Source organism: Leptinotarsa decemlineata, unplaced genomic scaffold (assembly GCF_025532065.1).
Source record: "Leptinotarsa decemlineata unplaced genomic scaffold, Ldec_3_MD MMD2_tig00001019_RagTag_RagTag, whole genome shotgun sequence".
Taxonomy (NCBI): Eukaryota; Metazoa; Arthropoda; class Insecta; order Coleoptera; family Chrysomelidae; genus Leptinotarsa; species Leptinotarsa decemlineata.
This window is the reverse complement of record NW_027412557.1, coordinates 1,368,361-1,385,871: the sequence shown is the minus strand read 5'-3', so window position 1 is coordinate 1,385,871 and position 17,511 is coordinate 1,368,361. Positions and strand designations below refer to the sequence as shown.

The window sequence follows — 17,511 nt, the reverse complement described above, 5'->3', positions numbered from 1 at the left end:
AAGTTGAGTGGATTTGATGGCACAAATATATTCGGTTGAAGATACCACTTACAGAAAATAAACTATAATATAATTCCAAAATAGTAAGCACTAAATTCTCAGAAATGACTGTGATGTTTTTGCCTTAATCTGTATCTTGCAGTGACGTACGGAAATAATACTAATTATACTAACGTAATTATATGATAAAATATATAAAATTACAACCTGACAATAATGTTTTCGTTTTAATGCAATAATATTTCTGAGAATTTAGTGCCTACTATTAGGGAATTTTAGTATATCGTTTTCGATACGTGGTAATGACAAAATTACAACTAAATAATAAACAATAAAACTTTTTTTTTTAATTTTGTAGGTAGTTTGTTTACTTTTAGTTAGACTTCTTATGGTTGATTATGAAAAGTTTTTTGAAATCGGTCTCAACTTTTTGAGATCGTAGATGAATGAAATTATGATCCATCCAAACAAATACTGTTCCCAAACAACAGAACTGCAACACTCTTTTCGACGCGAGTTTCACCAATCATGTTAGTATCTTCAGTAGATAGAATAGACTCATTGAATTGAAAATTATAATCCCGTGTATTTTTGTACATGCTTCAAGGGAGAAGAAAGTTTTCAAGAAATTCTGATCCAATAATACATATTTATCTGAACATCTAGTTTGAAATTCTACTGTGTTACTAGTAAACAATTGTTTTTGACAAGTAATAAACTTTTAATTACTCTTACTGATATTACTATTTTTCATCTCGACAATTTAGTTTTCATTCTTTTCAGATTGAAATTTTTGCATCACAGTAGCAGTGTCAATAAAACCTGAATAAACCTGAACCATAAACCTGAACAAAAAAATAGGTGATATCTTCAATTTACATATCTAACGATGAAAACATTCAGGGAAAGGATATTTTGCCGCGAACGATTACAAAGTTTGTTAGTGGCTACAACACTGACATAAGTACCTTGCTCAGAGCCAATTAATGAACATATCGTATAACAGTACAACGCAAATTTCACTGTATATTCAACACTGACAAGCTTGATTAGATTAACAAGTTGAATTCATTAATGAAGATGTTTCTGAAATTTGTTGAGCTTGATTTCCGTGTAAGAAATACCTTAGGAAGGAATATATTTTCAAATACACGTAAACAATCAATTTTTTTTCATAAACTATACCTCATGATTTGATCTCCACAAACTTTGGAGATCAAATCGTGAAGTGTAGTTTACGAAATTACTACGGATCTATCAAGTAACGGCCGAATCAATCAGAAAATTAATTTTTCTATTGTCCAACAGAAGAAACTACTAAGTAGTGAAACGCATATTGCAAATAAAGTCTATGTTGGGAATATGTGTAATTATTATCATGAATAGTATCATGAATAGTAGTACAATTTTCATAACAGTAGGCACTAAATTCTCAGAAATATTATTGTCGTAGTTGTGATTCTATATATTTAATGATTTTTCCTCATCTGTTTAATATAATTTCCATATGCTACTGCAAGAGACAAAAAAATTAGTAATTTCTGAGAATTTGGTGACTACCATTTTGGAATTATAGTACTCATAGTGCTTGAATCATTTTCGGAAACTTGTTTTTGATCTCGAATATTTTGAAAATCATTCGAACCGGAGGCGAGCGATATTTTTTTTTAAATACTCGTCAGCAAGAAAACATTTCTGAAGATAATTTAAGCACGTGTGGTATTCTGTAAGCAAATTTGATACCTTATTGAACTTCAACGAATTATTCAAATATTTATATTTCAGCCTTTCAAAGTAGGCCAAGATAGGCTTTGGACAGTATTGCAAATTTGATAATTAGATTGAAATTGCCGTGTTCTCCGACAGCTTCGTTTATTGTGTAAACACGAATAAAATAAGTATATTCGGTCAAAAACGTATTCTTATTTTTAATTTTACTAATGTAGTTGATCAGAAATGATAGTTTAAGATTCAATATAGTTTATTTCATACAATTTTTTTTTATGTACCGACGCAGTTTTGGTTTGCTTCGATGTTGTTCTTCCGTTATCCAACCGAATATTTGCACAGAAATATTAGCCAGATATTTGTATGTATTATTAGCTCATGTTGTGTCAGATTCAAGCTACTATTATTTTGATAATTTTCTCAATTTTTTTATTTTTCACCATAGTATTTTCTTAACTCTACATTCTCCCAGCGCTGCTCCCATTTCTGTGACCCGTCCAAATAGTACTCGGCGTTTTTCACTGCAAAATAATTTTTCACGAAGGTGATTGTCTCTTCAAGCAGTTTAAACTGTAATTCTTGGATTTTTGCCATGGCAACCGCTGACGTATGAGCCAGTGCATTGTCTTGGTGAAACAGTGATTAATCGGCGCCAAAATTCGGATTTATTGCGCCTAAATTGAGCCAACACGTTTTTGTTCTAACGTCGGCAAACGCGGCACCCAACACGTGGACCACTTTCTCATGCCTTAATATTGATTCAATTTATGAAAAACACGTTATTTTGACATGTTCATAACCTCTGCTGTTTCTCACACTTCAATTTGGCGGTCGTCCAGTACCATTTGGTGAACTTAGACGATGTTTTTGTCGATAGTTGCAGTTTTGGACGTCCCGAACGTTCATCGTCTCCCAAGCTCTTAACGTCAATTCAGCTGCCCAAAATTTATCTGTGGTAAGTGATTGTGCAGAGTCTCCATACACAGACTCCAACTCAGCTTCGATTTGCGTAGGAGTATTGCCTTTCAAAAACAATTATTTGATGACAGCTCGAAACTTGATTTGGTCCATTTTCATATAAACACTGACATCAACTCACTCAATCGACTGTTACATAACAACTGAGCGTCCAAATAGCTGAAACTTTGGTGATTAACTGTCAGTATATGAACACCAAAATTCACTAGCTTTTACTTACGAGTGATGCTATCTTCATGTTGAGGTCGGACCACCCTTGTAGGCTGTGAAATGATAGTTTGAAATTGAACCTGAAATATTGTTGGTCAGAATTTTGGAAGAGAGTTATGCTGTAAGTTGTAGGTTAAGTGGAAGAACAGTTTAGCAGTTATTTACATAGCTGCGAAAATTGCTTTCACTAGAACCTCATTTATGTAGTTAGAACTCAATATTGTGATTTTTTTGTGGTTGAAGTAACGAAGACGTTTATTATTGTTATTATTATTATCATTTCTGAAAATCAATTGTTTTGAGAAACACATCGAAGAAGTTGTCGGATATTGAAGTGTACCATCGCACCCTGTGTTCTTTGTGTGGGGTGGTTATTTGGAAGAAGAAAATTTATTTTGCATTCTCCAGCAATATTCACTTCAGAATTCTACAAAATGAAAAATACCAATTTAATAAAAATACAATACATCCTAGTTCAACCTGTTCAAAAATACAAATGAATGAACTCGCAGAAGGATTCCAGACAGATTTTTCGAATGTAAGATGAATTTACCCAACTTCATTTACTTCTGGCTAAATATTTTTTATGAAGTGGTTAAATGACATTTTAAAATATTATTCTCTTCTTACTTCAAAAAATGTCCACTGTAACTTGTTTCAGGTCAAAGCATTCTAATGACCTTTCTCGGAGGAATAGTCCGGTAATCACTCGAAGATGATTGTGGATACTAATAATCGAAACGTCGTGAGGTGACTTGGTTTGAAATCTTTTTTGATTTCATTTTTAATTGTTGAATTTTAAATGTTTGCCTTATTTTTATTTTAGTGTAACTTCATTTCACGTTTTATTGCTTAATATAATCAATATTTTCAGCTATTCATTCTAATTTCATCTGCTCTTTCAGAGATTTCAAATCATATTAGAATCATTAGATAATAGAAGTCCAAACTAGTAAAATTCACCATGAAATATTGTCATCCTGTTTCAAACAATCGCACTAGGTAGTCTAAATTATCCCTACTTGAAACTTTTTCTCTAAATACCTATGTTGCCTTGGTAACACGAGATGCAAATGGTTGGAAAACGTTGGTGCGAAACTTTGAAAGTATCAGAAATTAAACTAATGCCATTTAAGGTATCAGTAATCATATTTACCTTATATGCATTTACTACCACCATTGATTAGGATATTGCAACAAATTTTCACAGACCTTCTTTCCCAGCCAAACTATTCATCGCACGATTTGTTGTCTTCAAAATAATCCTGATGAAAAGATAATCACTGCCTACCATTACTCAAAATTCTTCACTTGGTCGAGTCCATAGAATCTCATACGTTCAATGAAAATATCTGACACGAGTAATAATTGTTTGGAGTAATGCCTTATGAAATTCTAATGTACTCGAACCTCTCAAAAACCGTTAGAGTTTATATATACCCACAATGAAAAATATTGGAGATGGCTTGTTAATGAGAATGTATTGTTAAGTGGGCGAGTTGCGTTAAATAAACACTACAAATTATTTTCGTATAATTATGCTCTCGTCCAATGCTAATCAAAATGTGAAAATGGCCAGAGAATTCATTCAAATTGATTAACTGCAACTTTTGAGGACAATGTTTCATGGCATCGAACCTTTAGGAACTGCCAACTGTCAATATATACAAAGGATTTGAACGTTTCAAGTCGCAATACTCTATGGCAGATATAATGAGCCCCATAGTTTCAGTTGAAAAATATGAACGAAACAAAGAAGCTATGAATATCACTTCATAATGAAGATTAAAATATATACAGGTCGAAAAGCCAAGTCAAGGTGTAAGTGATGAGCTTACACTTCACGTTACAACATGGGAGTTTATTCACTATTGAACGATACCTCCATTGTCGGAAATAGCTTATTGAGTATCATTACCAATTTCATTATGTTTCGTAATTATGGTAAATGTGAAACAGCAATCTTCTGCTATATATATTTTACAGTAACGTTCGTGTAAAATCAACACAAACTCTAGATGTTCCCTGGAGATTTACCCACAAGACAATGCCCGAGCAATGCGAGCATTATGAATTACATTAAAGTGCTTGTATTTATGTATATCCACATTGTCAATATCTGTATGAAATCTGTATCTTCTTCTTATTTTCCTCCGTCTTCGAGTGAGCACGTGAGAACACCTTACATTCAAGGCCAGTGGTACTGTTACTATACATGGTGAGCCCGTTTACTAGGTCCGAGGTCACTTGTATCAAAATTTATCTAATTTCTAGTTTAAAAAGTTACTGGATAACAAAATATTGTCGTGGAGAACAAAGATATGACGATTCAGAAAAATTTCGATTTTAATGAATATTTTCTCATAAACTCTAAAAGAAAAGAATGAACTCAATAACACGATACCAATATGTTGCAAAAACATGATTAGGGAAGTTTTTTAAAATAATATTGGAATAACTCAATACTAGTGTAGTTACAACAGAAGACAACCTACAAATGAATGAATCTGGCACATACAAAAATACAAATACATTCCCAAATATAATATGTATAAGTTAAGAAAGAGAAGATCAAAAATTAAAAAAAAATGAATCAAAAGGGACAAAGCCATTGAAAGACATTATTTCAGTTCAAATAAAGAATAGTATAACTATAGATAATATAAAAAACAAATATAGAAATCACTTTTTCAGTAACATTTTGATGAAGCATAAATATGAATTGAGAAAAAAATAACGAAAAGTTATTTTCGTTATTTTAGTAGAATATTTTAGTAGAATGAGTATGTATAGATACAAACTATATGGACAAACGATATGGACTTATATGAGAAGACAGGAAGGAGTCAAGATGTGTGCCTCAGAAAGAATATATAGCCTTGAATAATAAGGAGAAAAATAGCCTCGAAGATTTAAATTATTTATAGTTTTCAAGAGCATATCTGCATGGATATGAATGGGTCACTATATACAAACAAAAGAAGAAGTTACACTAAAAAATATTAGCACTGGAATGTCTCATCTGGAATATCCTCACAAAACATATCTGTCAACTTTTCTTGTCCAGTACACTTTTTTTCACATCTTCACTTCACATATCCCATCGAAACATTTTACAGAAATGAAGAGTTGCATATATTGTTAACATCTGAAGAAAATGCAGTATAGCCAGGTAAATTATTGATGAAACTGAAAGGAGAATACCAATAAAAGGTCATTGAAACAAGTCGAAGTATGTATATATTAGTTGTTCTACAACAGAGCAACAAAAATATCTGAATTATTGTCTGAGAATGTAGTTCTTCCTTTCATCCGAACACATTTCATTCATTCTCAAGTATTAAATGTTCACTATACGGTAGTTTGCATATTGATTCAAGCATTTGCTGAATGAAATTCCCCGTGACAATGAATTACCGTGAGAAACGGTATTTCAAACAATACCAGTTTCTCATATTCGGATTTCTCATCTGCTATTCGAGATGTAACTTCTACGTGTGGCATCCTGTAAGTATACCACCACCTCTAGCAAATCAATCTATTGTAGTGTGCCAAGGTATGCCACAGCGTCTTCTTAGAAAACTGCTGCAGGATGTCCATCCATTACATCGGTCGTATATTTCTCTAGAGGGTGAATCACGGTGAAGAGTATTTTGTCGGTGAAAAATCCTTGGAATATTTTTCTCATGAACTTATTACACTTTGTTTTTCTCAGAAGGGATACATCAAGCTGAAGTGAAATTATTTCACGACAATTGTCGGAAGTAAATGAGGGATTGATTGAGGGAGTGAATAAACTAGCAAGGAGACATTGTAGAATATGGAAATCATTTTAAATTGAGTAATAAGGATCTTGATCAGTGAGAACGAACTTGGATATTGGATATTCTGTCGATTTTAAGAAAAAATAAATCCAAAACAAGTACATCCCTAACTAAAGGTCTAGACGTTGAGTGTGTTTAGAAATCACTATTTTATTGTAATTTGTATACGAAACATATACAGGTGGAATTCAAAATTTTATTGTTTTTTTTAAACAGCATATAAGAAATACTTAAATGTGAAAATTTCCCTATCATGCAAAATTTTTGATATTTGATATGAATGGAGAAAGAAATTAACTCAATTCACTAATTATCCCAAATAATATTAACGATATCAAATACAAGGGCGGAATGCACAAGGGAGTATTAGGTACAGTGATAAAATTTTCATATTAACATTTTGTTGTCACAGAAATCATTCAAAAATGGGGTTTTCTACTAAATGCTAGACACTTGATAGTTCATAGATAGTTCTCAACATACATAACAAGTCAATTTATGTGAAGTATATTTGGAAACAATTGAAGAGGCTCTCACAGAAGTGGCTCTGTTCATTTTTTCAAGTCAGAGGAAATGAATTTTCGACTGTCAATATTTTACAAAAGTGAAAATTTTCGATCCAGTACAGATATATTTTGGGTATTCATTACTTCATCATTACCTATTCTGGTATTATATATCATATATCAAGGAACTCGTATAAAACACCTCAGATAGCCTTCGTGTAACAGTACCTATGCCTAATATAGACAGACAGACAGGCAACGATCGTCACCTGAATAAAAATGTGAAGAATCTTCATTACATCTTTTCTAATAGCAGTAAAACAATAGAAAAATCAGTACTCTAGCAGAATTGTTATTAAACTGAAGGATATGTAAAATATTTTTTGTAATAATAATTTTTTTGGCGAAAATTCCCGTGGAATCCATTCAACGAAAAGAATGATTTTTCAACGAATATATACAAAATTAAAAAAAAAAACTATTCTACACTGCTCTAGATTACACTATAGGAGTCACTTTTAATGCCCTGATGACTGAATTGTCAGTCTTGTACAAGAAAATCAATTGAAAAAAAATCTTCAATTGATTTAAACTGAAATGGGACCTATACTCCAACTGAACATCCCAATCTCTAAGCTTTTCTTTCAATTAATTTACAATACCGGACCTGTACTACCAAATTTGGCAATTTCTTATAGACGTACGTGGAATAATGTCTGAATTCGAACGCGCTAAATTGAAAGACATTGACTTCATTTCGGTCATTATCTGCATATAATTGTACTACTTCATCGTTATACATTACTAGAACAGTTGCAAATTGCCGAAAGTAAAAGTGAAATTGATGAATGATGTGGTTATTCAGAATGTTTAGGCATGGTATACCGATATATTCAATAATAGGATAGATTTTAGATTTTTTTAATATCAGGACCTCAATTCCCACACCTACAAATGTAACTACAAACAGAAAAATATTATATACCTTTATCTACCACTACCCTCTTTTATTGAAAACTCTTCATTCCTCAGAGTGAAGAAAATAAATAGCACCCTCACGTTTCATTCTTCTGGCTCGACATTATCAAATGAAAAGAAAGGGATCTGACGAAAGCAAGAAAAAAATCAAATACCTACAGATTTGTAGATCATGTACAGAAGTTTGTTTCAGATATAAAAGGGAAAAATCCATTCGAAACAATTACTTGAAAATATGAACATTGAATTACACTGCACAATGTTATATGTGGAAGAATATTGATATAAAATTTCACTTACAAACAAAAAAAAACTTTCAATCTCCACGTGGACTTTCAGTCTTCAACTTTATCTTTTTACGATGATCGGCAACGAAACTGCAATAAACTTGGTAAATTTCTTTCAAAAATAACTTCACAGTTGAATATGGATTAGTGCTCATATACTTATACCCAATGGCATAAACGTGAAATATATGTTACTTTGTTTTAGTCGAATTTTGAATACGTTGTTCATTTCCTTCTAGAGAAAAGTGGTCATATTTAAGCTCAGCAACGTTTTGTCTAGCAACTAATTTATCAACACTTATATGGATATTCTAATAATTTCGATATTATTCAGATTGTGAATGATTATGATACCAAATAAATTAACAAATATCAACTAGTCTCCCCAGAAAATTATTTAAATTATAATTTTGGGAAAATACAATGAATACCTTATATCTCTTTTATATTTTAACAAACAATTATTGTTCGAGTACTGAATGAGTTGAAACATCGGCACCAGCTGTTTGTTGCCTACTCGGCCCTTTTTGCGCTAAAATAAATATCAATGTCTGCATCCGGATGTTAGGGACCCCTACCGATAAAGGTTGTTACAACAATGGAAGGGTCTCACACGCGCCACCTTTTATGGTACATTTCATTTCTGCAGAATAGTAGAGTAATTCCAACATATCAGCTAATTCACTAAGATATATTTTACGTTTCAAAACTGATTGTACCACATCATTCATTGTTTTAATTCCATTAGAAAACTTATTTGTCGAATTTATTGAATAATTTTCAATGTTGAAAATACCTGAGTCCATTATTTCGAATATTAATAATTGAAAAATTGATAGAATTGAAAATAGTTTGAAGTGGAATGGTATGCTCAATACTGATGAAAAATAAATAAATTTTTCATATATTTTTCATGACAGCGTCCATAAGAAGGAATATCCTGAGAATTGATTTGCTGAATTGAAATTCATATCACCTACATTCAAATTACTTGTTTCAATTTATTGAATCGAATTATTTGATGTGAACGAATGATTCATGCTGAAAAAAATTCCTGAACGTACAATGAGTTTCGCCATCTTCATAATTCTGAATTAGTGAGGTCAGGCGTGGACGTATATAAGAAAAATTTGCAATATCATTTTAGACGGCAATTCTGGGAAATATGACTCAGTGTTGAATATGTCACCTAGTCTTTGGATGAAAGTTTTGACAGTGGGCAAAACTAGTTTTGTCCGTGAAATTCGTGTGGAATGAATAACCTATTACTTAATGAAATGATGCATCCCAGATACTTCGGATAAAAGTATATTCTTCATCTATGTAGGTAGAATGTATACAGAATTTCGGCACATAAAACTTCTCCGAAATGGGCTTTTATCGTTGACTTTTGGCCTTATACCGTTGTTAAGTTGCAATAAAAATGTTATCACACCTTTCACTTCTGGATGCTCGAGTGGATGCTATTAACATTAAAACTAAGTCAACATAGTTATTCAGAGCCGGACTGAACCGAACTGTTATATTCATATCGTGGTTGAATCATAAATATTATACATATGTAGATATTGAAATGAACGAAGGGTTCGAAAAAACTGGAGATGATATTGGATTCAGTGTGTGGAAGAATTTTTTGTAGACTGGTTGACTTCTGAAATTCATCAACTGGGTAAAATGTTTCATGCTATTTTTTAGGGTTTTTTTACCTTTCACAATCTGAAAAACAAACAAAGCTAAATCAATTGAGAATCTGCTGCAGCGAATTTAACTGAAAAGTTCACCTAGAAAAGTTAGTGCGTAATGTAAATAACTGAAGAATCCAATTAGTCAGTAACTTGTATAACCTTTTACAGCCAATTGTATTATTAAAAATAAGAATTAAAACTTTCTATGCTTTGATACTACTTTAATTGTTTCTTTAAGGACGGAACACAAGCACTACAGAAATATTTCGTCTTTATTTATGTTAACACTAATAAGTTTGTTGGTCAAGAGCGAAATAAAATTTTTTTCGAGAAGAATATTTTCATCCCAAAAACATAGTTCAAACTAAACCAATCACGACTCGATGCGTAACTCAATCCATAAAACCACTATAGGCACTGAAAGAAGGTATCTGATAAGTCTAACGTTAAGCTGCCTCTAGTTAACATCAGCAAGTGTTTGCAACCTTCTAGGCCACCAAAGCGAGAGATGATGTCGATGACTTGATCTATAGAGAGAAAAAAGTGACAATGAATCATCAAGGAAAACCACATCGGCGCGACGCGACTTAGAATGAATCCCGAGAACTAGTTCTGTTTAATGAAATCTATTAGCGACAATGTAGTACTCGTACAATAGAGCGACTGTAAATTTAAAACAAACCCTTATTTTATAATCACAGAATAATTTTTGTCCTTGATCTTTCGTTGTACCTTTGTGTTTCTTGAATAATATTTTCTTCAGTCTAAGGCGGTCTCAACTGATACCCACACAGTTTTTATGGAATTCAGTTCAATGAATCAGTATTGGAGACCCGTCCTGCTGGTCAGGTGAAATTTAAATAATTTAAAGTTAATCGGCTGCGGTATTAGGTCACTGTTATATGAGTTAATATACTTATACACGTTTCGGTTTTCATCAACAGAATAGGTAGCATACTTCAAAATACATTACCATAATTTAAACGTTATTTGCTATTAAACTGAGAAATTCAACGTTTCGGAATATTTGTGCAGAAATCGAACATAAAATATGAATCAGAATTATTGAAATGATTATGATCATGGAAAATTATTCAAGAAATTTGAAAATTTTAATATTTTTAGCAAAAAAACATCAATTTGTTTTTATGTATTATTCTTTATTTGTATGCAGCATTAGAATGAACTGATATATTGAATTTGAATTGAAAATTTGGAAAGTTGTGTTTACACGTATATTCTGAGAATAATTGTAGAATATATTCGTTTGTGTTCTTGAAGTAATGCATATTATAAATACACATTGATGTTTCATCAGTACTTACATTCTCATTCTCCTAGAAAGGAACGGACCAAATATAATTTCAATGGTTTCTGACTGATTTTGCTGTTTTTTAAAGTTTGTCTCTTATGACCATTCTGAAGCTTAAGCCAGTTTTCCAAAGATCTTTTCTAAGATTCGCCTGGTTAGTTCCGAATAATAGCGATTATCATTCCAAAATCGAATACCGTTGAATCGTTTCAATCATCAATCAGATGCAATCTACGAGAAACCTCAGAAATTTCTGATATTTCAGTTTATTCAGTGTTAGGCATATTTAGAAATTGAGTAGAAACTTAATTCGAAAAGCTCTTTATGCACTATGCAGGCTCTAACTTCAAATTCAATTCACGTCGGATTTTATGAGAACGTGATTTTTGAATGTTCAAAAAAATTGACAGGGCCTCGTTAGAATGAATTGTACAATATCATAACAATTTATATAGTCATGGATATGTCCAGATACGAAACTCAAGTCTTATCAAAACTCTACAAGAGGCTATGGAGAAGACCGGCCTGGTGATGGAAAATAAGCAGATTCCGACATCACAGCAAGTGGCCTCTTGTACCGCCTTCATTACCGGTATTTCTCAAGAAGTTCAATGAATAGGCGTATGCTACCAAACGTTTGAAATATAAAAATAAACTTTAATGGTTCGTTCTTCCGGCTCTGTGACACTTGTTCACGATATTTCTATCAGAGGCCTGAAATATGGAAGTTTTCTAAATATTAGAAATAGATTAGGATATTTGATACGAGTGTATGGTTAATTAGGATATCTGTAGAATTTTTCTGAAAAATTTAAATGGTTATTGAATTTGATAATTCAGTTTTTGATGAGTTTGTTGTTATCAATATTGTGAACAATTCTAACCACATTTTTTAACTTTATAACAAAAAAATTGCACATTAACCGGTTTTGTCTTTAGTTTGGTGAAGGTTTATCACCAGGAAACAAAAGTGTCAAATTATGACTAGCACTGCAGTTATTTGAGAATAGTCTCATTTCTAATGAGTGGTCGACGAGAATATATTCAAAACTTTTAGTTTTTCTCATAAAAATTGAAATAATGATCGAATTTCATAAATTTTTTCTTCATGCGTTTAGTGTTTTCGAACATATGAACAATTCTAACCACATCTATTAGCTTTATGATAAAAAATGTTCCATCAACCGTTTCATATTTATTTTGGTGAAGGCTTCTCTCCAGGAAGAACAAAAGTGTCAAATTACGACCAGCGCTGTGTTTATTTGTGAATAGTCTCATTTCTAATGAGTGGTCGGCGTGAATATATTAAAAACTTCTGTCAACTTCTGCAGGTCAGTAAATCATCAATGATAAGGGCTCAGGGCCGTGGGAATACGCATATGTTTGTCCTCTCATTGGCGCTGACATAGGGATTCAAAGTGCTTGGGCAAACAGTGCGGAGGTCTCTTAAAGAACATATCATTTGCTTTGAGGTAGAAAAATAAGAAATCTTTTTCGAGAGGCTGGCTCAGCTTGTACTCAACCATCAAGTATTGTCTTTAACCTCGGGCAAGATCAATGTTTAATGTTGAACCTGATCTTCGTCTTGAGTATGGCTATAAATAGATTTGAACGTTTAGGTAAATAATGCTCATGATTTTGTTTAAACAGATTATTTTATAAATAAATGGTTATTACGTCGACTGTGTTCCTTTCATAATTTATAAAATTATTTGTAAATTATATGGCATCATCTAACCAAGGTTCATTTGGTTTTTCGTAGAACACAAATTTATTTTCATGATAACATGTTACCAAATCAACATCACAATCATGATCATCTATTATAGCAATCATTTTCCTCGAAAAAAAGATACATTACAAAATATGTGTTTTATTATAATACATATTTATATTTTTCATGATTTGTCCCATATTATATAATACCATTTCAGGTTATTACTATCCACCTTAGCTTGATGATTTTATCTATAGGATAGGAATTTTTATATCAGTTACGGAATTTTTTTTTAATTGTTTTTTCTTCTTGAAAAATATAACTCACTTTGACTTACGATTTGTATTAGCCAGACGTTTTAATCGAACTTTGAGTAACTGAAAATTGATATTTGGCATTCTATGTAATGTTTTACATTGATCATTTAATCCCACAGTTTGACACTAGCAACTGCAATAGGAACTACAACATGAATTCTCCTTTATATTCTAGTCATAAAAACGAGTTATGAAGCCATCAATTTATTGAATGATGGAATGAAGAATTTTCAGTTCATCGTTCGGAATCATTAAGCAACATTAAAGTGGCAAAATGCCGTGAGAGCAATTGTATCCAAATCTCGGCCTAATTCAAAACCAGATTTTTATGACTCTTCAGAAGAAAACAGTTATGCGGAGAGAGAATGGAGTTTCTTCGGTTCTGTTTGGTGGTACTGACCTCAGGCGAGTCGAGTTTGCAGCGTGGATTTTTATGTCTGATACATTGTCGTCTACACATATTTGAACGGTCAATATTTATGCACTTTGTATTCTTAGACAGGGACGTTCTCTTCATTTATTAAATATTTATTTGTGGTTCGGATTTTATAAATTCTTTTGCATGCATTCGTTCATTGTCTTCATGAAAAATTTTATATTTCGCGACCTTCAACTGTCTTGTACACTGCTATTATGGCAGGTAATTGTTTTGGAAGTAAATAACTTCCGCTCAATGAGTTCTTCAATTTTGTTCGGATAATTTTGAAATTCGTAAGACCAGGTAAATTATATAGCATTAGGTATGTTATGTATTTGTTTTCTTCCTGGTAATGATGAATGAAATGGATGGGTATTTATATATTTTTATAAATAATTGCATCTAATGAATATTTATTCAAGGATTAAAATTTGGTGAATAGCAGAAAAAGTTTTATGAATGAGTGAATCAAATTTTTTCACTAAAATGATTTTTTCTCGATTTGAATATATTACTGAAAATGCCTGCTATTGAAAATCAGTAATTATACATTTCCAAATATATATAGTGATTAATATTATTATCTAAAGCAATGGCAGAATATTTCACCAGACCTGTTTCACATATTGATGATGAGTGCTATCATCATTAATATCTTTAACAGTTAACTATAATATTCAAGACTTGATAGTTTTGGAATATATCATATGAATCCCTGAATCTGAATTTTAAACCTGTTTTTTTTGAGTTCATATTACCGTTTTTTTTTTCTGGGAGTAATTTATCTAGAATAAGAATCTCAGTTGATCGAAATGCTCGCAAACTAATAATATTCAGAATTTTTTGAGTATAATGAGATAGAATCCTCGACGTATGGTTTCGAAATTTTATCCAATTATTATGCACTGAACTCATTAATGTAGAAAAAAATGGGAAACTATGGATTTACAATAAGTTTAGACTGATTATACTTTGTTCACTCGGGAAATAACTATTGAATATGTTCTTCTTGAACTCCAGTTCACAATGATTTATTTTTGTTCAATTTATTAGATGAATTTAGAACGAAATATATTCAATTAATATTTCTAATGAAACTATAAAAAAGTATATACTTCTTTTGGGAAAAATATTGGATACATCAATTTACAGATCTAAAAAATAAATGCGTACAAATCGAAGAAATTATTTCTCTGGATAGTTTTCCTTCTGCATGAAATAATTTATATTTTCAGTTCACAAATGAAAATTTGTGTTACACAAGTTGATATTTTCAGTGAAATATACTTTGAGAAGTTGTTCATTCTTTTGAAATAATTTTCGTTATTTTATTTTCCAGATTATCATGATTTTATGACATGTTAAATTCATTTTTTGGAATTGTCCAAATTTTACCTATGTATTTTGGAAAAAGGAAAATACTCAGTGAATTATTTTTACTGAGTTACATTGTATTCTATATCCTGATAAATTTTACTTTATCAAAATATTGTATTATGGAGCACACATGCAAAATATGTATCTATAAGTAGGTATATGCTTCAGAAATAGTGATTTTACAAGTTTTTAAATTAAATCACTACAAATTTGATGATTTGACTCGTTCAGAGTAAATTTTATCACAAATGAAATATATGAATTATTCACATAGTCAATGAATAATTTGAGGAATATCATAATTCGGTTAATTAAATTTAAAAATTGAAAAAATCGATCCTGATATCTTCTATACTGGAGAAGTAGAATAAGTAAATTATTCACCAATTGATGTTTTCCAATAAAAATTATTACATTTTTTAATCTTTGTTAAAAATGAAATATAGAAAAATATTTACTCTAGCTCGTTTTCAATACATTATTTTTTTATTTCTTGAGATGAAATTTCAAATAATTAAAAATTGCCTGAATATTTCCAATCTGACTTCTACACATTGCAGTTTTTCGTAATAAAATGTTTCCACAATGTTGCAATGACACTGAAAACACTTGTGAAGTGTGATAATAAAAAAACATAAAATTCGGGCACATCACTACTTCCGATGTCGGTAGTAAGAAATTCCATCGACCAACCCCAAAATCTACCACTTCAGCACTTCACACCTTATCACTTGCAAGAGGAAGTTCATTCCACTCTTCCCCAAACTTACCTCAGCGAGATGCAGTGGAATCAAAAAAAAATCAGGCGAAAACCTCGAATGGCACTGTTAAGTCCGGGCAAAGCAGGCGATCACTAGTACCACTGGCGAAGTTACTGAAGTGCAGACTGTTCACGAGTACAGGATGAGATGCGTCCTGCGACATGCATCCAGGAACGCGAGAGATCAAGTCGACGGGCGGCCGGCGAACAAGAAATAAACTCGTGCGATTCTGTGCTTCGCAACTTTAAATAGTTGCCGGGCGGGGGAACGACGACTCTTAGCTCTTGGGCAACGAGTCTTTGCAGTACGGTTTCATTGGCTCGGGTCGCCTCAGGGCGAAGAAGAAGTTCGGTGGAATGCACACGTTAGAGGACACGGCCGCGACCACGAATTTCTGGCGACTTTTCGTCATTGGAGCGATGATGCTATTCTCAGCAGGAGCGCAAAAAGTTGAGGATGCTCGGTTCTTCATTATGTGATTACGAAAAGTCACCGGCATGACGGAACTTTTTTTAAACTTTTTGTCACGCAATGCTGAGATATACAGGATGTTCAAGAAATTTACTGATTAACATTGAACTGAAAAATATGTAAATAGGAAATGATAAAAAAGCATATAGATATTTCCTAGGAACACGCTCTCCAATTCACACAAAATACAGACCGTTTTTTACCTGTCCCACTATTAGTGTTTCTGAAATGGTAACGTACAAGTTTCGTTGAATTAGGCCTAATTAAAGGGACAATAAAATCATTGTGACTTCATAAGCGATTTTTGAGATATTTGTGAGGAACTAAAATGTCCTCGTTCAATGACTCTACTGCCTCCATTTTAAATGATGTGGAAAAAAAGAAGAAAAATATGTGCCGTTTCATATTTTCTATGACCCGATATGAACCAATTTTTGATATCATTTATCGGAATCGATCAGAACTTTTTTCAATACAAATATCTTGTTTTTCATCAATTTAAGTAGCAACAACAAATGCACTTCTCGAGGTTTCTCTTTGAAAAACAGCATCGGCCAGGTTTAACAAACAAAGATTTCTCGAAAAAGTAGAGACTGATATTCTTCTCATCTGGAAGTCGAAAACACACATTGTCTTTGAAATATCCCTTGGAAATTTGCAGGTAGATGTGAACATTCATGTGATAGGACACAAGTGTTGTTTGGAAACCAATTATCACCACAAATTCGGACATGTATCACGTATTTGTGATCGTTTGTATTGTAAGAAACGAACTATTCCAATGGGAGTTTCAATTTTCTATTACTGTAACAGGGAGGCGACAAAAAATCCGTATCGAAAAATTGGATCATACTAATGAAGAAAGAAATGAACATCAAAATATGTACACAGCAGAAATAAGTGTTCGAAGTCCATAAAAATTTATTTTTGAACAGTATTTGT

At 32.0% G+C, this 17,511-nt stretch overlaps 1 protein-coding gene across 1 annotated transcript in view; it reads right to left on the bottom strand.

The window, feature by feature from the left end:
* The window catches only part of tnc (tenectin), a 51,194-nt gene extending 34,877 nt beyond the window's left edge, over positions 1 to 16,317 (bottom strand). The window contains exon 1 of the mRNA XM_023161758.2: positions 16,108 to 16,317. The gene's annotated coding sequence lies outside the window, so the exon portion shown is untranslated. The remainder of the gene's footprint in view (positions 1 to 16,107) is intronic.
* Positions 16,318 to 17,511: the final 1,194 nt, after the last annotated feature.